Below are 19,509 nucleotides of genomic sequence, written 5' to 3' on the forward strand. Positions count from 1 at the left end.
TGGCATCCTGAGCAGAGAATGAAGTCGCTCTCCTTCTGTGCTTTGTCTACGTAGCCGGTCTGGCTGCACATGCATGTTAGTGCATGTGAGTCCCAGTGTGTGTGCCCCTCAGCTAGATAATCGCCGCCTCTCTGCACTGCACTCATACGCTGGTTACCGCCGATGACGTCGTCCTGACCCACAGAGTCGTTGCAGAAGTGTAACACCAACCCTCCGGTTCACTGTTCTACTGTTAGCCTTGTTAGCTGCTAGCCGCCGGCTCAGCGCCACGATGAGAGCCGAGATCATAGATATGCTCAACACATGGTCTTCCCAACTCGTCACATACTCACGATTTGTCAGTCCCCGTGGTGTCACTTTTTGGTCCCAGTAAACCCGTGCTTAACGTTGTTAATTAAACAAAAATTCATGCTTAGGTTTAGGCAACAAAACAACTTAGTCAGGTTTAGGAAAAAACAACATGGTTGGGCTTAAAACAACAATCTTTGTAAAATGAAAATGAGACGAACGTTGTGAACACGGGACATGAACGAACAGCTCATTGTAACGTGAAAGGGAAACTTGATACACAGAACATGAACAGCGGTCTCCTGGATGAAAGCCATGTTTTTGCTTGACCCATACACCTCCCCTCCCGCCTGCCCGTCTTTTTGCTCTTAAAACTACGTAACCACAGTCACGGAGCACTTTCTATGAGAGTTTACTGTTGCTGCGGATGGGTTTACATTGTAGCCATATAGGCGCTAAAGGGTGTCTTATGGGCGTGGTATAGCGTCCGTAATTTACGACGGGAATGGGAATGAGAACGGGCTGAATTTGGAATTTAGCACCTTTAAGCTTTCGGGAGACTCAAATGCACCAGGGGTTTCTGCTGCGGCGCGTTGTTTGTTGTCTGCAGAAACAAATCAGATGGCCGATAGATTGTTTGCTCCACATCGCAAGACTGTGATGAGACTGTGGAGTAGTTTGATTATGGCTATAGGGTTTCGTAGTCATGATGATTGTGATTGCCGCGCAATAGAAAATAGGATTAAAAGATTCCTTGCAGTCTTCTCCGCTGTCTGCTGCACAACAAGGGGCGCACATTGTCCCCTCCTTTTCTTTTCCTTCTCCTCTTCCTTCTTGCTCTCCTCCTGTTGTACTCTTTGGTTTCAGTAAGGGTCCTGGCCTGGGTTGCCAGCATTTTTCCCCCCGCTTCCTCTGTCTCTCATCTCCTCTCCTCCTTTACCCTTAAATTGGCTCAGCACACTTTAACATGAGCCAGCAGCTAAGGTGTTTAGCTTGGTCTGCAGTATCCCTCAGCACACATAGACACGTACACATAAAAGTACACAGACACAGACTTCAGGGGATGGAGGTAAGCAGGCTTTGTGGTGGCTGTGGCCTGGGTTAGGATAAGGCTGCAGGGCTCTGGGGCTCCTCGACACTCTAAATTGGATTGGGCTCCACAGAATGATGGATCGATGGTGGTTAGCCACACAGGTGTAAGAGACTTGAATCTGCAAATTGAATCTATAAAGCAGCCATAGCTTTTTAACTGTGTCCTTCTGAAAACATCTCTCCAGGCACCGTCTGGTCATTTCAGCCCTCTAAGCAAGCCGTCATCACAGCCTCACTGACTCCCAGGCTGGAGTGTGAATGTACGTGTTGAAGGGGAATCACATCACTACTCTTTTTGTTGTCGTTGTGTTGGACAGAGAGCAAGAGAAATGTGTAAGACAACCCCGAGCCAGATGTGTGATGTGCATGCTATAATGCCCTTCTCATGGAGGGGTGATCCATTATGGAGAGAGTGTGGGGAGGACCAAGACCTGTGAAGAATCAAATGTCTCTGTCTTTAGGAGCAATTACTTCAGATGTCTTTAGTGAAACCCGACCTAACAATTATCATGTGTGATAACGCTCTGAACTAGAGCTTGAAATTGATGTAAAGGTCACTTCACAAAGTTGGTGAACCCTGTTACCAAATGGAAACAGGAGATATTTGTCCTTACTTGCACTTGAAAGCATTACGGATTTCAGCCTAAAGGCGAGCCTTTAGTTACTGGAGATGCGCTATGTATTTACTGTGTCAACTTTGTGACCCTTTTTGCTGAATTTATGTTTCTGTATCTAATGTTGGATGCTTGGTTTGTGTGGACTTTAAGTGGCTGGGGTATAGGTGTGAATGGTGGTAGGAGATGACTAATAGGCTTAATTTGAGACTCAACCCACGATGTCTTTCAGAGGTTGTGCTGCACAAAATCATTAGGACCAAACTGTGGAGGGTGTAAAGTTGAAATGAAAGTCACAAAAAGTAGATAAAAAAAGGAAGTTTGTTTCCTCCTATCTCTCTGTGTTCTGTGTGCTCACATGAGGAAAAACTAGCATTGAGAGTCACTCTAGCTTCCTGGGGCTGGATACTCTAGTGGAATCGGCTGTTAGATGCTTTCCTTTTTTGATTGTGATATGTGGATTTCCACTGCAGGCTAGCGTATCCTGCAGATTGCGTGTGTGCTTTCTCATTCCTCTTTCACTTTTCTGTCTCTTCATATCAATGTCAATTATGGTGGAAAGCCTCCCATCCTTCCAAAGTTCCTCAGTCTACTCTTTACTTTTTGACTTTGTTTTGTCTCCTCTTCATCTCCTCCCTTGCCTTGCTGCTTTCCCCCAGACATGACATAAGCAGAAAAAGAAGAGGCTATTAAATCATTCCAGTGAGCCCAAGACAAAAAGAAGAGCACAGACACTCTCCTCCCAAAGATCTATTTGAATTGATGCTACACGTCATTGTTTCAAAAACGTAACTGTAGAAGTTGCTGATTTATCTGCGTTTGGTCACAATATATCATCCACATCCGCATACGGCGCGTGCGTTTTTCATTAAAGTGACAGATTATTGCCAAAGAGCTTCTGTTCCTGAACACCAAGTGCTCACTCTCCCACTTTCACACATGCATGCTCATGCATACATGCAAAGAAATTGTCAGCTTAAAAAGGCTGTGTTTTAATGGTGTGCAGGCGGAAGGTTAAAGGCCACTCCTGGGTCGGGGCATCAGCTGTATCTAAGACTTGGACAGGTGTACTGCTCTCTGTATTCATGTCCACAATCATCTGGCCACTCAGAGTCACAGCGGCTCTCTTATTGCCACACTTGATTGGTGGTTTAGATGTTGACCTGTTCTTGTAGACCTATCCAGATGGGAAAGTGTACCTTGACCTGCCTTTGTCTGTCCGTCTCAAGTGCTGCACTTAGCGTGTGCGTGCATGTTTGAGCCTGTGCACACATGCATTGAACAGATGGAGCAAGAGGGCACCTTAACAAAGTGGCTGGTGTAATTAGGTCCAGTTTGTAGAGTGAGACTTATAGAATAGTAATTGAGGGATGTAGAGAGCGATGAAGGAAATATTATTACCTTTTTATTCAAGATTTGCTGAGAATTTCTGTTCTTTGTAACTGACATGCATTGCATTGCATTCATTATCTGTATGGATTTGTTCATGTTGTACAAATGGTTTAACCTGAGCCAAGCCATACAACAAAGATACTGTAGTAATCATATCACATCCATACATGATCAACAGTAAACAGCTGTTAAATAATAATAATAATAGTAACTATATTTTGTTTTTATCACGCTGATATCGGATCAGTACTCAGTATCGGCTGATGCCACAAGTTCAGGTATTGGAACATCTCTATTAATTGTCCCAGATTTTTGTACCGGTCTGGCGATTGAACTAGCGACTTTCAGGCACAAGTCCTCTGCTCTAACCTTTAGCCTGGAAGCACTGTCTATCCTGGGATGACTAAGACCTTGTCTACACGTATACAGATATTTTTAAAAACGGATATTTTCCCTTCCGTTAAAAAAAAAAAATTAAAATCTGTCCACATGACCTTCATTTTACAAAATATCTCCATCCACACTCTAATGCAAAAATGACTCCAAACGCTTTGCTCGCCATAATATTTACATGATACGGGTCAAGAAATGTTTTTTACCACCCTTCTCACTCCCTTTCCTTCGACTTCATTACAGTCAGTTTGATAAAAGTTATTGTTCGTGGGGGGCTGGGATTCCTGGTCGAACTGCATGACTCTCACTGTCTCTTTACATGCATAAATGACAAAAGGGAGGTCTATTCAGGTTTATGTCCGTAGCCCTTCTGAGGGCTCCAAACCTCGCCTTCAATCGCCCAAAAGCACATTCATTCACCATTCGGCCTCGACATGTTTAATGTGTTCCCTGCTTTGGCCTCCTGCCATTGTAACATTTTTCAAATGTAAAGTAATAATTAGTCCGAGCAGTAAAAAAGCCGGTAGTCCGTCATCTTTGTTATCGTTTCTGGCGCATGCTCATGACACAAAGGAGCAATGGGCGTGCGCGAAATGAGGAGAGGATGTCATTGTTTCCCAAACACTCCATTACATGGTGGATGAGAGGCCAGAACTTGGAGGAAAATATCTGTTTTGGTTATACAGTAGATTATGGTTTTCGATGTCACTCAATGTGATTGTGCTGCTGTTTATTTGTTTAATTGCCTTGGAGGCGCGGACATAGATAATGAAAAATGGCTTTTAATGGCTCCCACTTGTGCTGGTATAGAAGTCCTGCCTCCTGATTGGGAGGCCTTTTTCAATGAAACGTGTTAAATTTGGATGCACACTCATATCGAGGTTGTGTTAAAACTAATAATGACTGTATTAGCCTATGCTAAGAGGCCAAGCTTTACGCACCTCTAGCAAGTACAGCCTTATTCATAAAACTGTAATCTCTGTAATCCTTGCCCAGTCCAAAATATAAGAAGATGAGAAAGTAAAATGGTGTTGCTGTATATTCACTTGACTGGCTGGAGAGGTCAGTGTGATGGATGAGAGTAGACTGGACACACACATACACACGTGTATGCACAAACACACGCAGACGCCGAGCTCAACTGTGCCCACTCACTCCTAATAGAAAACCGATGATAACGAACACCTCTGCACTTTGCTCGATGTCGCTCCGCCGTACATCCCACGTTTTTTAGCCAAGTCCTAAGCCGATCAGGCTCCTCAGATATCCACTTTTAGCTGGATTATGAGGAAGCTGGGCTGTAATAAAGGCTGTGGCTCGTGAAATGGAAACTGGTGTTCAGCATGTTGAGCCAAGGACCCTAATCAGCCCATTCACACCAGCTCAGGCCCCAAACACTAGGTGAAGCCGCTAATGGAGGATTGCTATTCAGCCGGCTTCTGAGATCCTCCTCGTCTTTTCTTTTCACATGCATACTGAGTCGTCTTCCGCCTGCCTTGATACACACCTTATGTGCAGAGGCAGAAAAGCCAACAAAGTTTGGAAGATTCAACAGGGATTTAGTTGAGATACACATCTCAGTTTTTATAGCACCAATGTGTCATTCTTTCCTCTCTGTCTCGCCCTCTGTCTTTCTTTGTCTCTCCCTTTCTCCAGCCCCTTTTCTCATGAACCGGTTATGTACATTGATTGAGACGAGGCTCTTACATAGTACTCTAGTTAATAATGCAGTGAGAAATGAAGTCATTCTCACCATGGCTTTGTGCTAATTAAATTTTACAGCAGCCTTATCGCCCAGCCACACACATTCCTGGTCCTCCCACATTTACCAGCGCCAGCAGCCATATCACGTAGCCGTCAGGGAGAGAAAGAGCTAGGGAGATGATTATATGAACTTCTGTTGTTACGGGAGGGAAATGAGTACTATCTTCCCTTTATATCTCTGCCCTTTACAAAGGGAGGTGCTTGAGTTCTGTCTCTGTGGGTAACACCTTTGGTAAAGGAGCGTTAGAAGTGCTATAGCAACATTTTTTCCCCACTGATCTCACAGTTCTGCTTCCATCTCGTCACACATGTGTGTTATTCCTTTACTTGTTTGTTTTTTTTCAGTAAGCTGTCTGTCTGGTTTTGTGCTTCAGGCTATCATTTTGCGACTGGTCACACACACACTGTGGGCCTTGGCAGAAAGAGCCACGTCTCCGTTACGTGTTGCTATGGTTGCCGCTAAGCTGTCTTGACTTGGAGGTAAAGCGGAGACTTTAGGTAGGAGTGATGAAGGGGGATAATTTGTGGTTTAAAATTCTGCTCACCTTCCTGCTGTAAGCAATCTGTAAACAGCCCCATATCCAGGTATCATTCTCCAGTGCGCCATGCTCATACAGAAATAGGAACAAACTCCAAGGCTCCTGTTGTTGATTATTCCCAGGGCTGCTTTAGTCTGCGGTGATAAAATGATCACATTCTTCCGAACTGCCTCATCTCTCTGCTGCCACTCCACCTGCTATGTGTCTCATCGCTCGCTGATCCAGAAGCTTTGAGTGCAGCGACGGGAGTTTCCACGCTGGCAGAGCGGGAAGGCCAGCCCTCAGGCAGCAGGATCTGTTTGATGCTGGATTCCCCTCTGAGAGCGGGATTTGGGCTCTGCTGATCTGCTATTATACAGTACCACCCTCTTATGCCCATACACTACACTCATTCCCACTTTTTGACTGTATACAGCCACATGCATTCACTTCAGCATGTACACACACACACACACACACACACACATCCTTGTAGACACTCAGCCTTGAGTCACAGGGCCATGTATGTGTCTCCGGCCTCTGGGCTTAAGAGCTTCATTAGTCTGGCACTAGCTTTGATTTGCATCCTCGGGGGTACAAATTAGCAAACAAACTCAAGTGATCCTATGAAAAAAATACTCACTCCGGGACTTTCTGCAGATGTATGAACACTTCACAAGCATGTGATTATCCCTGCCTGTCAAGAGAGGGTATTTTATCTTAAATCAAGTTTTGCGGCTACTCTCCAAATGGGCAAGAGGAAACTATGGTATTGGAGTGTCACAGTAATGCCACAGATTCTTTTAGTGTACTTTTTTGTACAGCGGCGCATTGACTGCATGTGTGTATTTGTATTATATGTGCTGGTGCGTCACATTACTCTAGCACGTGCATGTGGGAGTGAATGGGTTCTTTCACTGCCTCAGTGAGGTGTGGAGATGTAGCGGGTGCATGTGCATTGTCCGAGACTGTTTTTTCCATTCAGGTGAAAATTCCTCGAGCTGCTGCCTGCTCTATAATAACCATACTTGACATTTCCCTCTCCTCCAGCCTGTGGAGACTAGCAGATGCTTTCCATTCCAGTTGAACCCATTAAGGCCTTCTCTTCTCTACTGCATCCACTAGCCTGTCCTTTGGCAGGGCCCTTCTGAATGTCAAAACTCACTGTTTAGCATCACAATAAAGCAGATACGGGGCAGAGGAGTAAAGGCAAGGAAATGGCTGCTGGCTGGCAAAGGGCACGGACAAAAATATTATTTTAAAAAGCCTGCCTTTGCTCAGTGCTGTGTAACGTACTGTAAATCTGCATTACTGGTCAGAGTGTTGACTTTTCCTCTACAACCGATAGAACCAATGGAACACAGGCTGATTTTCTAAAGCAGTAGACTTTTACTTTGTCTGCACCATAAGTGGATCTGTGTTGTTTCTTTCTGGAGTTGTTTTCTTCTTATTAGATCAACTCCTGTCATTGCGATACTGCTGTCTTTCATGTTGGATGGCTGACCCTGAGGTTGGAAAGTTGTCTTGCTGTAAATTCTGCATTGTTTTTCTTCTTTTAACCAACACATTCTCACTCCCAACTCATCAAATATCGCCATTAGGTCGGTGCCCCTCGGAGACCAACGCACGGTGTACCCCTCTTGCATTACTTTTGGAGGGGTCAGGGACAGTGTCTCAATAATTGCTTTTTCCATGCAAGTTAGGGAAGTTAGGTTTAGGCAACACAACCAATTAGTTAGATTTAGGAAACGGACATGGTTGACGTTAACTTCACTGACGTGCGACTCACGTGGCTAAAGAGTGACTAACCGCCAATGATCGGCACTTACTTTAGTTTCACACGGACTACGAACAGTAGTCTCTTGGGACAAAGTCCTGTGTTTGTTTGACCTATCCACCACTACTACCGCCCACCCTAAGCGGACTCTCACGCTGTTTACTACGTCACATGCTCTGACCGTCGAGTAATGCCAAGGGTGGCTTTACATTGGCGTTAGTTGAAAGCCTGGTGCAATACAGTTGCTATAGGGCGGTATTTGACGAGTTGGGAGTGAGAACGGGTTGTTTTAACAGTTGTATCATTGTTGCAATAAGACATTAGTATTATTATTATTATTATTATTACATCTTTTGTAATGCTTTCTAGAAAAAGATCCTTATGTTTGCCCGTCCACAGGGTGTTCAGCATTTTCTAGAAGAACCCTAAATCCAAAGTGCAGTGGCCTAGATTGACTAATAGTTGAAAATGAGATCTTACTGTTGCTTTCAACTTGCTGCTTGTCACATGCATATCGACAAATAGGCAATAGAAAAATTACATCTCACACATTTTTATTCGGTTTGATATAAACTTTGTTGTGCCTGTATTTGGAAGCAAGACTAAGCTGACCCTGGTTCGGGCTCCTCTTTAAATTATTAGTTTGATTCCAAAGCTTCTGTGTTAAAAGTGTCTAACTCCAAGCTTCACAGAACTTCATCTTTTTCACAAATCATTTCCATCCAGTGTTACTAATGAAGTAAGAATTGTTGGGGACAGTAAAACATATTTTTGTAAACAAGCTTAATTACCCTTAATTAATGAATCACATTAGAGCCCAGTGGGGGTAGGGGTTAGCATTTGTAACAAAGTCAACAGAAACATTGATTGACAGACTATAATGAATAATTTAAGGATTTCTATAATAATCTTTGGGAAACTAAATGATGGAATAATTGATCACACAAATCTTAATGCAAGTTTTGATGAAATGGAACACATAATAACCATGCCCAGCAGACTTGATTATTGTTTTGGTTGTCAGGCCATGGCGTCTGTGGCTAGTCTTGATTTGTGTACAAACCTGATTATTTTTCTAAACGGGGAGGTAATTAGCCTGGCTAGTTTGAATGGTAATTACGATGTCAGACAAAGAGGAAAGAGGATGTCTAAATGTATTTCACAGATAGTTCAGCGTTTGGCCACACACACACAGATACTCACACTCGTACACACACAGACTCTATTCAGCATGCAGGAACATCTCCAGCCAAACACAATTATTTATAACATTTGTTTTGATATAACGTACCTCACATTTGCAAGCTAAAATAATAGAAAATTGCTTATTTGCTTCTTCAGTCTAACATTTTCAGATAGAGGCAAAAACGCAGAGCGGGATGAGCGGGGATGTTGGGATATAGCCCGCTGTATTGGCTTTATTGTTTTATGTACCTCATTACTCTCACTTTGAGTTCCGTTCATAATGCCATTTCTGCCGTTGTTACACGCATACTGTAGAGGGGAGCTTCTAAATGCTGCCAGAGCTAAGTCATTTAATTTTCTTCGAAAAGCACAGATAAAGACATCATGCATATGTGGCCGTCTCCCACTTAAATCTTGCCTCATGTCCTTCGCCCATTTTTATTATTTGCTTTGGCTTGGATCAGAGGTGAATAAATTGGATGCTGTTCTTCTAAAGCACATACCCAACACCAGTTTTTTTAAACAGCATGGCTGTAGGCCTTCATGGACAAAAGTCCAGGTCTCTTTGTTTCTTAAATTTAACAATGACTCATGTAGAATGTGCACAAGCGCAGTGGGTTTGTAAGAAATTGAAAGCAATGTGGGCTTTCTGACTGCACAAAGTACTTAGTTGGTAGATAGTGTTTGTAAGCATTTTCTTCAAGAGTACACCTTGAATCCTATTTTTCCTCCTTATTGCCTTCCATCCAGTCTAAGCCAGTGTTTTTAAAAAAAGAAAAAAAGAGACCTTCCCGTTTAAAAAAGGGGAAATGGACAGAGCAGGAGTCTCTTATACGAGGTCCTCGGGAGTAAGCTTTGGCTTCTCAGCTCGGCGACTTAGACTAGACTACAGTGGAGAGCTTTAAGAAGATAGGACCAAAACCCTTATTTGCCCTGCTAGCACACACACACACACACACATACATAGACAAAATGTAAGACTGTCCAGCCGGTATGGGCTCAGAAGTACGAGAGGGTTAATGAACAAGGCTTATCCACCAAGGACGGTTTTAGAGAGAAGAGGCTGACTGCCTGTAAATCATCCATCAGCCTCTCCAGCCTGAGCTCTGACAATGTAAGGTGTTTGGGCTACAGCAGAGGGGACATGATTTATCAGGGAGGTGAGTGATTATGCAACGCCTCTGTACGTGAGAGAGAGAGACGGCCAGAACTAAAAGATGATCCCGTATCGCTTCATGAAACATGCAAAGAATAGTCAGTGGGCGCCTGTGAAAAATAGCCACGTGAAGACACTGTGGATAAATGAACTGCTGGTGTGTTTAAGTTTGAATAGAGAACATTGTAAAGGGTTCAACTTCAAAAGGGACTTTTCTTCTAAAATAAATATTATAATCTTCTAGCTTGTCACTCTGCGGTGTCACATTTAAAAACATCCTGCTTGGAAAGAAATGACTAAATGTAGCAATTTTTCCTTTTTTTCAAAATGGATAATTATCTGTCTCAGGTGTTCGAGAGGGGAAAATGATGGGCACCAAAATAGATCAGGGAAAGAGAAAAGTCTTCTGATCTTCTCCTGGAAGTGTAGTGGAATCAAATAATGAAACACTTAACGTTAAACCGCAGCGTTTTTCATGTGCAAATTCAACTTCACACATTGACAGTTCTCACTGGCTCTGTAGATGACTGGTTTGGATCTTACTTATGTCATCTTTTTTTATTAGATGTAAGTCATTATCTTTTGTTTTTTCCCAGTTCCCAAGATTGTGAAGGAATCATACTTTGATGAAAGGGCGTAAAGGAGTTGACATCCACTTTAGTAGGCTTAAATGATCCTCTTTGAAGATCCAAACAGAGATAAATAAATACCAACAAACAATGACAACAGACCAACTCACCTCTGATACAGCTTTGTCAAGATTTCAGAGGTGGTTGATAGACGCCTCGGATACGGAGACGGAGAGCGAGAGAGAGAGGTATGGAGATGAAAAGATATGCAGAAGTGTATCTGCCTGGAGATGGTGCATGTAGTGGAACTTTATGGAACCCTTTCAACAACGCCCTGGCTGTTTTTACTGGTTTGTCAAATGGAGGGGGAGCAGTATTATAGATTTGTGCTTTTTACCCTTCTAGCTCAAGAAGTAGCTTTAAGCCTAGAGCATACGTGCAAAAACGTAGTTTTGCGGTAGTCTGATTATGCTTGGGCGGCTGTGGCTCAGGAAGTAGATCGGATCATCCGCTAATTGGAAGATCGGCTGTTCGATCCCCGGCTCCCAAAGGCAGTGTGTGATCGTGTGTGAATGAGCATTTAGATTAGGTCCTGATGAGCAGGTTGACACCTTATATGGCATCCTCTGCCATCAGTGTATGAATGACTGGGTTAATCTTTGAATGTAAATTCTTAATTAAAAATTGATACAGTGTTTCTGAGAATCGATACCGTATCACAAAACATAATATTGTGATACTTGATATTTTAGATATTTTCCTACACCCCTACAACATACAGTGATCACACTATACAATGCGGATCAAATGGTGGTGGTGCTTCCCGACATGGATTTTGGTTGTAAGAAAGCTAGGTACAGTATATGTTTTGCAAAAACACATGTGAAAATATAGATATTCTCAGAGCTAAACTGACTCTTCTGCAGTGTGTAGTGTGCGCGCATGCACGTGAGAGGTGGAGCGAGATAGCGAGTGAGAACGAGCGCGGTGTGTGAGTGAAGGCAAGCAGGCAGGCAGAGGAGCAGAGCAGTATCGACTCCGGCCCTGGAGACCAGGGCGGTCGGGGGGCTGGAGCTGGAAGAGTTGACACTGTTTTGCAAGACGGGCTTCACTAGATATAACTTTACGGTTTTGGTGCTTCTCTGTAGTTTGTGTTGGAACAGCGTAGCCACATGGGACACCGACCCGCAATTATTTATAAGTGTATAAGTGTAAGAAGTTACAAACAGTACCTTTAACCTTAATATAAACCCATCCGTGGCAACAGTAAACCCTCCGAAAAGCGTGCTGGGAGTTTGGTGACGTAGTTTAAAGAGCGAAAAGACACAAACCGTGTGGGCGGGGAGGTTGATGGGTTGCATAAACACATGGCCTTCATCATGGGGGACCGCTGTTCATGTCCTGTGCGTCACGTTACAATCAGCTGTACGTTTGTGTCCCGTGTTCACAGCTTTCAGTCTGTGACAAAGCGGCTGTATGTTATGAGCTGGGATGAGAACGTTTTGGTCCTTAATGAGCTTTCACCGCTCCCTGAACTTGTATCATGTATTTCTTACAAGACGGCTGAGGATCTTGGGCCTTTTAAACTAGAACATATTTGAAAACATCAGGATCAAGGACTCGACCACTTGTGTCTGACCTGCTCACATTTACTATAGATTACCAGAATGTGTGGGGTGGGAAAGTGATTTTACCAATTTGTCATGGACTGATAAATCCTGGCTCGCCAGGAAAGCTTGAGTGAAAAGGTTGTTTTAGAGCCTCAACTTGTTTTACACACACACACATCGACTAATGTGCCTTATTGCACCAACAACCAGTTTTCATTCAACAGAAATATACTTCTTCTTTCCCCTTAATCCTACCTCTCAAGGGTCGCAGGGTCAGTTCGCCCAATCCACTTTTTGTTCATTTTATTGGTGCAGGGGCACGAATGTCAGGGACAGATATCTCAAATCCCAGATAAAAAAAAAAAAAAACAGCAGATAAAGCTGAAACTGTCTGCATGGCTAGATATCATATCACTAGGTGTAAGTGGAAAAATATGTCTTTTTGTAATTTAAGTGTGAACTGACCCTTCAAGGTGAGTTACAGCACAATTATGTTGAGCAAAGCTGTCCTGACATTATACTTTGTGATATGGTTCTGTACCGCGAAGCTGAGAGGGGTTTCTGGGTCGGCACAGAGGAAGGCCAAGACGGAAATTGAAAAGGAGAAGGGAAGGGACAGGGATGTGGAGCTCAAAGTAAAAACAAATGGAATAAACAATGTTAGGAGACAGGTGTCTATTCCTCTTTTTTTGTCACTCTCTCCCCCCCCCCCCCCTCTCTCTGTGGCTCTCTCTGTCTCTCACTCTCGACTGATGAAATTGCCAATGATTTATAACAAATGTCAGTGGCAGGCGCCGCAGACTGCTGTTTTGTCCCTGTCAGAGCCAAGTAGAGCCTGAGGTAGGCAGCTTTGCTTATCAATCAAAGCCTCTCTTCCACCACCACTGTCAGTACAAAGCTTACTAGATCACCAGCTCCCCAAACCCAGGGCCAACACCGTTGTCATGGAGATAGTAGCGTATGGTAGCACAGAGGCTGAAGCAAACAGGAAGTGACACAAAACCTTCAAGGTATCACCCTGTTGATAGAAGCCTCCGTTTCATATACAGCTTGTTATGTGAGAACAGTGCCTTGTTGACAAATGTCCAGCCGCACTTGTTACTGAACCCCACATCCAAACACCATGCGTCCTCCTCCCAAACCGTATCTACTGACGTGTGAATAATTGTAATAAACACGTGTCAGATTCAGAGATTTCACAGGTGATCTATGTTTCCACTCATACTATGACATACGGGCCTTTCTTCTCTCGTGAACATACAGCCACTGATGCAAAGCAACTGAACTGTGTTGACTATTTTGAGGATTCGCAAGGAAGAGCCGCCCTTAATTATCCATCATTTACTTGACATCGCATTTAAAGACGATTTACTTTTTTTCTTCACATCCCACTGTTAGTTTATGATGAGGTCGCGCTGCTTGATTACAGATGTATCTGAAAGGTCTTTGCTTGGCAAACACTCATTTTTTAGGCTGTTTTGTCAGATAGAAAACATTACAGGGCGAGGATGGTGTCATTTGCTCTTAGCCGCCCTAGTACAGCTTGCACAAGAAAACAGCAGCAAGTAACCTGAACCGTGAAAGGCTGTCTGACTATGTTTTGAGGAAGAAATAGAAACCTTTACGGGAGGATACGGGAGCTGCCACCTTGAGATTTTCACGTCGTTTGGAGCCAGTCTGCGCAGTAGAGATCATGATTATTTGACGTGTACTTTGACTTTTTAGTTTGGCCCATGTCCCATCCGCTTACATGGAAGAGGTGGGATTTATGACCTATACTGCAGCCAGCCACCAGGGGACGATCGAGATGTTTTGGCTTCGCGTTTGGGGAGTTGTCATGTCGTCCATCAGTCTATGGCTACAACTTACATTTGAAAAAATAATTACATTGTAGCCTGAACATATACAAGGTGATGTAACTCCTCCATATACGTCTATCCAGCTCTGACAATGTCTTATTGTGTTGCATAAGTGCTGCAAAACAGATGCACTTACTTAATGTGAAGGAATATTAACACAGAACATACCTTTTGACTGAATGCTAAAACCATGCTAATTCGCTCTGGTCCATCCTTTCCCAGCCAGCAATAGAGAATGTTCTCTAAGAGCACATTAATTGGATAATGGCTTTCTCCTTTTTTTCCGTTACTCCTCTTGCTTGTCGTCAACAATTACTGGTTCTGTCAAGGTTGATTGTCCATTCTGCTGCACCTCGTTAAGAGAATACTGTGCCTTAGTAGCCTCAATTTAGTGTTTTTTAAGTCTACTTGAAGCAACACCCTCTAATTGTGCTGAAGATTTTGCTGCATTTCGATGTGTATACCATCATGCATCTAAGGTTATTTTTATTGATTTCTCATTACTATTATGCACTATATGTGACACGTCTGTGCGCGCATATACGTATACATGGTTCGAGTAACAATGTGTGAGCCTGGTGACAACACCCTTTCATGAGGGCTCATTAAATAGAAAGAGAGTGAGAATGTCGGAGAGGAATATCTCACATTCCATAGCATCTATCATACATGAAAGAGGAACTGCTCTTTTATATGCCACAAAGAAAAACTGTGGCTCAAATATCAGGATTGTATGCCGGTCAGGTCCTAGCTTCAGTTCCTGAAAAGTGCACAAGACAAGCGGTTCAGTTTAATCTTGTTTATTGAGAAGGGAATTTTTTGCAAGGTAAACATGCAGTTCCAGCGCTTTGTAGACTTGTAGATAGAAACCACCGTATTTAATTGCCTGATCACACCACTGATTAGTTCACAGTCACTCCAAAATGCTTAGCTCCAGAGATTAAAGGGAATATTATGGCAGGTATCTGAGAATCCCTGTTTATATTCATATAAGTACAAATTTAGTACAGAACTTTGGGCAGGAAATCTCAAGAGATTTACACAGTGGGCAGAATATTTTTTGTATCATTGGGCAACAATTCCATAATAACCTTTCAGCATATTGCAATTCAAGTGTTCTGAGAGAAAACTAGACTTTTGCTACTCATCATAACTCTGTTTTCAGGCTTTAACAAATCTAGCCCTTGACGGGAGACTTTGGCCAATCACAGGTCGATTCAGAGAGAGAGCGTTCCTGTTGGCTGTGCTCCGGCTGTCGGGCGGTGCTTGGTATTTCCTTTGATAAACGCTACCTAGTTTGATCTGTTGGTCGGAGTTCGCAAGTGAATGACAGCCGGCTCTCATAGACGGCAGCTGGACGGCAGACTCCAGATCAGCTCTGATTGGTTGTTTTCCTCCGGTCTGTGAAATCTTGCAGATGCCATTAGGAGCACCGGAGGACACGGAGGCAGATGATTTTTTTTTTCAGATTACCTGTCTCATACATTACAGTCAGAATATAGTGACAGTTTTATAATGATATATATATTTATAACAACATTTTTGCTCCATTTCTACCCACTGCAGCTTTAACTCTGGACATTATTTTTCCACTGAAATGTGCATCAGCTTTAAGAATCAGATTTTCATTGATTTCTGTTACTTTCGTCTCTCTGATTGTTCTTTTACATGATCTCATTTCAGCTGGCCATTGTTGTTGCCTTATAAGGTAATCCTCATCCACAAACTAGACAGATTGATTTGAAAGGTAAAACATGGGATTTTAAAGTTAAAACTAAGATTTGAAAGTCTGCAACAATTGAGCCAGTCAGTTTTGTTCTCTCACATTTACATGCTGTGATTTCTCACAGGGGGAAGATCTGAAACTCAAAGGGGGGGAAAATACACCTCAAACCAATATACAACCAACAGGCTAATACATCTCAAAGTAAATGTGTTTTTATCAGAGGTTCACCTTCAAGGAGTGGGGATGATGTCAAGAAGATGTGGCTTTCTCTGTGTCATTCAGTGGCCATTGGTGTTTCACTCTCAGGACGGCTTGATCCCTAATGCTGAGCCCAGATATTTTTCTCTTGCAAGTATGGAGGGTTTTTTTGAAGCACAAAAGCTGAGCTGAATTTCTCAGATAATAGGTTTTTGCTCGTGTGTGTGTGTGTATGTGGGTGTGTGTGCGTGCACATGTACAGTATGCGGTGGCCGGGTTGAAACAAGAGTGAGGTTGAAAGAATACTGAACCTTAGAATAGGGAAAAAGAAAAATGTAGATGGTGTGCAGAAGGAAGATTAAAATGATGGGCAGTAATGAAGGCATTAGAAAGCCCAGATAATGTAAAGGCTTTACTGCTGTATGAAATGTGATAAGTTTATTGTGGTCCTGCTTTTTTGCTGGTTAATATAAATCTATTACAGCTCTAATCAGAAACACAAGGAGCTCTGCAGAGCTCTGCTTTAATAACTCGGGGCATCCTGCTGCTACGGTTTACTTACCTAACACCATCTATCTAATATCTGTTCTTCCCAGCTGGCACCCTCCTGAAGTCTTTGTTTCTCCATTACTTAACCATGTTTCTTCCCAAGATCCCTGTGTTTAAGTACCAGTGAGGCTTTGCACAGTTTTAAATACATAAGTCGCAGTCAAGCACTAGTATGAATCAAGAAAAGCCCAGCAAGGGTGCATTCAATATATTTTGCAATGTATTTCATCATTTACCTATCTGTATATGTAACACAACCCTAGCGTCGTTCGGTGTATCTTTTTTTATTTCATTTTATTTTGAAACCAGGGTGAAATCATTCACACAGCACACTGTTCAAAAAGGACACTGTCAAAGTTGTCATTATGTTTATATCAAAGTGCACTGATGCATGATGGAAAATGAATAAATTAAAACTGTGCAGTCTCTATGGGAATTGCTTCTACACTGCACAGGTTATCATCTCATCTGAATCTTTCACACACATCTTGCTTTTATTTCTATCTTTTGCAAACTGATGCAACATCAAGCACATTTCTTCTACTGCATGTTGTAATGAATACCTGCTGGGAGTTCCCTGGTTTGTTTATTTATTTAAGTTTTTTTCAGGTTCTTAGAGCTTCATCAGTGGGACAAGTATTTAAAAAAAATTAACTGTGTGTGTTGTGAGAGCTACAGTAAAACATTACCTCTATTAATGGATAATCAATGAAGGATTCACATGGGCAAAACTTTCTGACTCCCAGCTTGTCAAATACCACCGCTTAGTCAGTGCCCCTCGACATTGGAGACGATGCACAGGGTAGCCGTCTTGCGTTACTTTTGGACGGACCAAAGACGATGGGTCAATATACGCATGTTATATGCTTTGTGTCCTTTCAAAATAAACTTCCGTTTTCACAGGAAGTTAGGTTTAGGCAACACAAACAATTAGTCAGGGTTAGGAAACGGTTGTGGTTGACACACGGGACATGAACACCTGTCTCCTAGTCTTCTGTTTGTTTGACCCATCCACCCTTAGCAGACTCTCATGCAATTAATACTACGTCATTTGCTCCGACCGTCAAATAACGCCGCGGTTGGGTTTACATTGGAGTTAGTTGAAAGCCTTATTCGTCACATACTGTCGATAAAGGGTGCCTCCGTGCGTTGGTTTCCGATTGCGAGTGCCGCTGCCCAATCGGCATTATTTGACGAGTTGGGAGTGAGACTGGGTTGACGTGGGCGAGAGGTCATTGATCTGTATGGTGAGGGAGCCTTGTGAATGGGAGCCTGATGAGCTGATGTCATTTTTGCCTCACTCATAAATACGATTCATCCACGTTTGTGTTTTTGTGGCTAATTGTTAGATAGCGAGCTAAACTGTTATTGTTGTTACTCTCGGAGTGTACAAGAGAATGTTTTGATGTTAACTTCGGCTTTACGCTTTAAACTTACAGGCAGAATAATGTTTTTAGCTATTGGGCCTAGGATCACTTTAGTGATCATGAGGTCGTCATTTGTGGTTTTGAGTGGAATCTCTTAACGCTGGATGGATTGCAATAAAATTTGGTACAGATTTTCATGTCCCCCTCAGCATGGATTGTGAAATATTTTCCTCTTTTCCATCAGTTAAACATTTTAATTATTCCAATACTTTGGTTTATGACCAAATACCTGCATAACTAATGACATTCCCATCATTCTCAGCTCATAATTTGTCTCTAAAGCTAATAACAAATATGCTAACACAGACCCCTAAGATGGTGAACAAGGCAAACATTTTACCTGCTTAACATCAGCATGTTAGTGTTGTCATTATGAGCATGTTAGCATGCTGACATTATCAAGTACAGCCTCACAGATCTCCTGGCTTGTCTGTGGACTCTTAGTCTTGTTTAAACAACAGTTAACCTAATTTAATATTAGGAACATGATTGTATATGGCCAATGAAGTTGACTTAGTGATTATATGAATTACAAATCAAGTCATTTAAAGGACTTAAATGGACCCTTGAGCAACTCAGCCCTATTTGTGTCTGAGAGTTCCCCTCCTGTTATTATTGCTTACTGCAAAATAGATTACTTTCCTTTTGCCGAGAAGTAAAGCCTCTTTGTTTGGCTGTCACAGTTGACTAGTAGCTGCCTGTCTCGAGAAAAGTAATGACAATGGAGGGAGACTGCAGACATAGTCTTTAGAGGTAGAAAGAAAGGAAATATGAAAAGACATTTCAAAATATGAGGGTCAGGGGAAAGAGAACAATTTAGACATGAGAGACAACAACAATGAGAAAGGAGAAATAAACAGATGTTAAGACGTGTAACAAGGTTATATTAGTTCTGAAGTGAAAATAAGAGAAACAGACAAATGGACAAACGGCTTTTATTCACCGGTGTGTATTGAGAATAGATCCATTATTAGCTCTGCATATACTGAATGCACTCTCTTGTTTCCATACAGCCATTGATTCAAAGTGCGTGTTTGTGAGTGTGTATCCCCGTGGGTTCTAGCTAATCATCAAACAGTGGTGTGGGCCAGAGTTTGCTCATGATAGTCTGCCAGCTGATGTTCATTAAACATTTGGCACACGACCGGCTGTCTGGACACAGGGCTACCCATACGTGTGTGTGTGTGTCTCTCTCTCTCTCTCTCTCTCTCTCTCTCTCTCTCTCTCTCTCTCTCTCTCTCTCCCCCCCTATAACACAAATCTGGGGAAATACCGGAAGTAACCAAGTCACCATTACTGTGGTGGCATCCCCCTACAATACGCACACGTTTCAATGCAAGCTGTAAGAAGTGTACAGTTTTTTACTTTTACCTTTACTTTCTATGTAACGCT

General features: G+C 42.6%; 1 protein-coding gene and 1 long non-coding RNA gene across 5 annotated transcripts in view; both read left to right on the forward strand.

Annotated features, from left to right (window-relative positions):
- LOC119477745 (protein diaphanous homolog 3-like) overlaps window positions 1-19,509 on the forward strand; it is a 188,522-nt gene that overhangs the window by 134,484 nt on the left and 34,529 nt on the right. The gene's annotated exons all lie outside the window — the stretch shown is intronic.
- Window positions 616-17,894, forward strand: LOC119477771. The gene is made up of 3 exons (XR_005204312.1): window positions 616-644; window positions 6,963-6,969; window positions 17,715-17,894. It is a non-coding gene; the product is annotated as an uncharacterized LOC119477771 (long non-coding RNA).

This window comes from Sebastes umbrosus, chromosome 2, assembly GCF_015220745.1.
Source record: "Sebastes umbrosus isolate fSebUmb1 chromosome 2, fSebUmb1.pri, whole genome shotgun sequence".
In the NCBI taxonomy this organism is placed as follows: Eukaryota; Metazoa; Chordata; class Actinopteri; order Perciformes; family Sebastidae; genus Sebastes; species Sebastes umbrosus.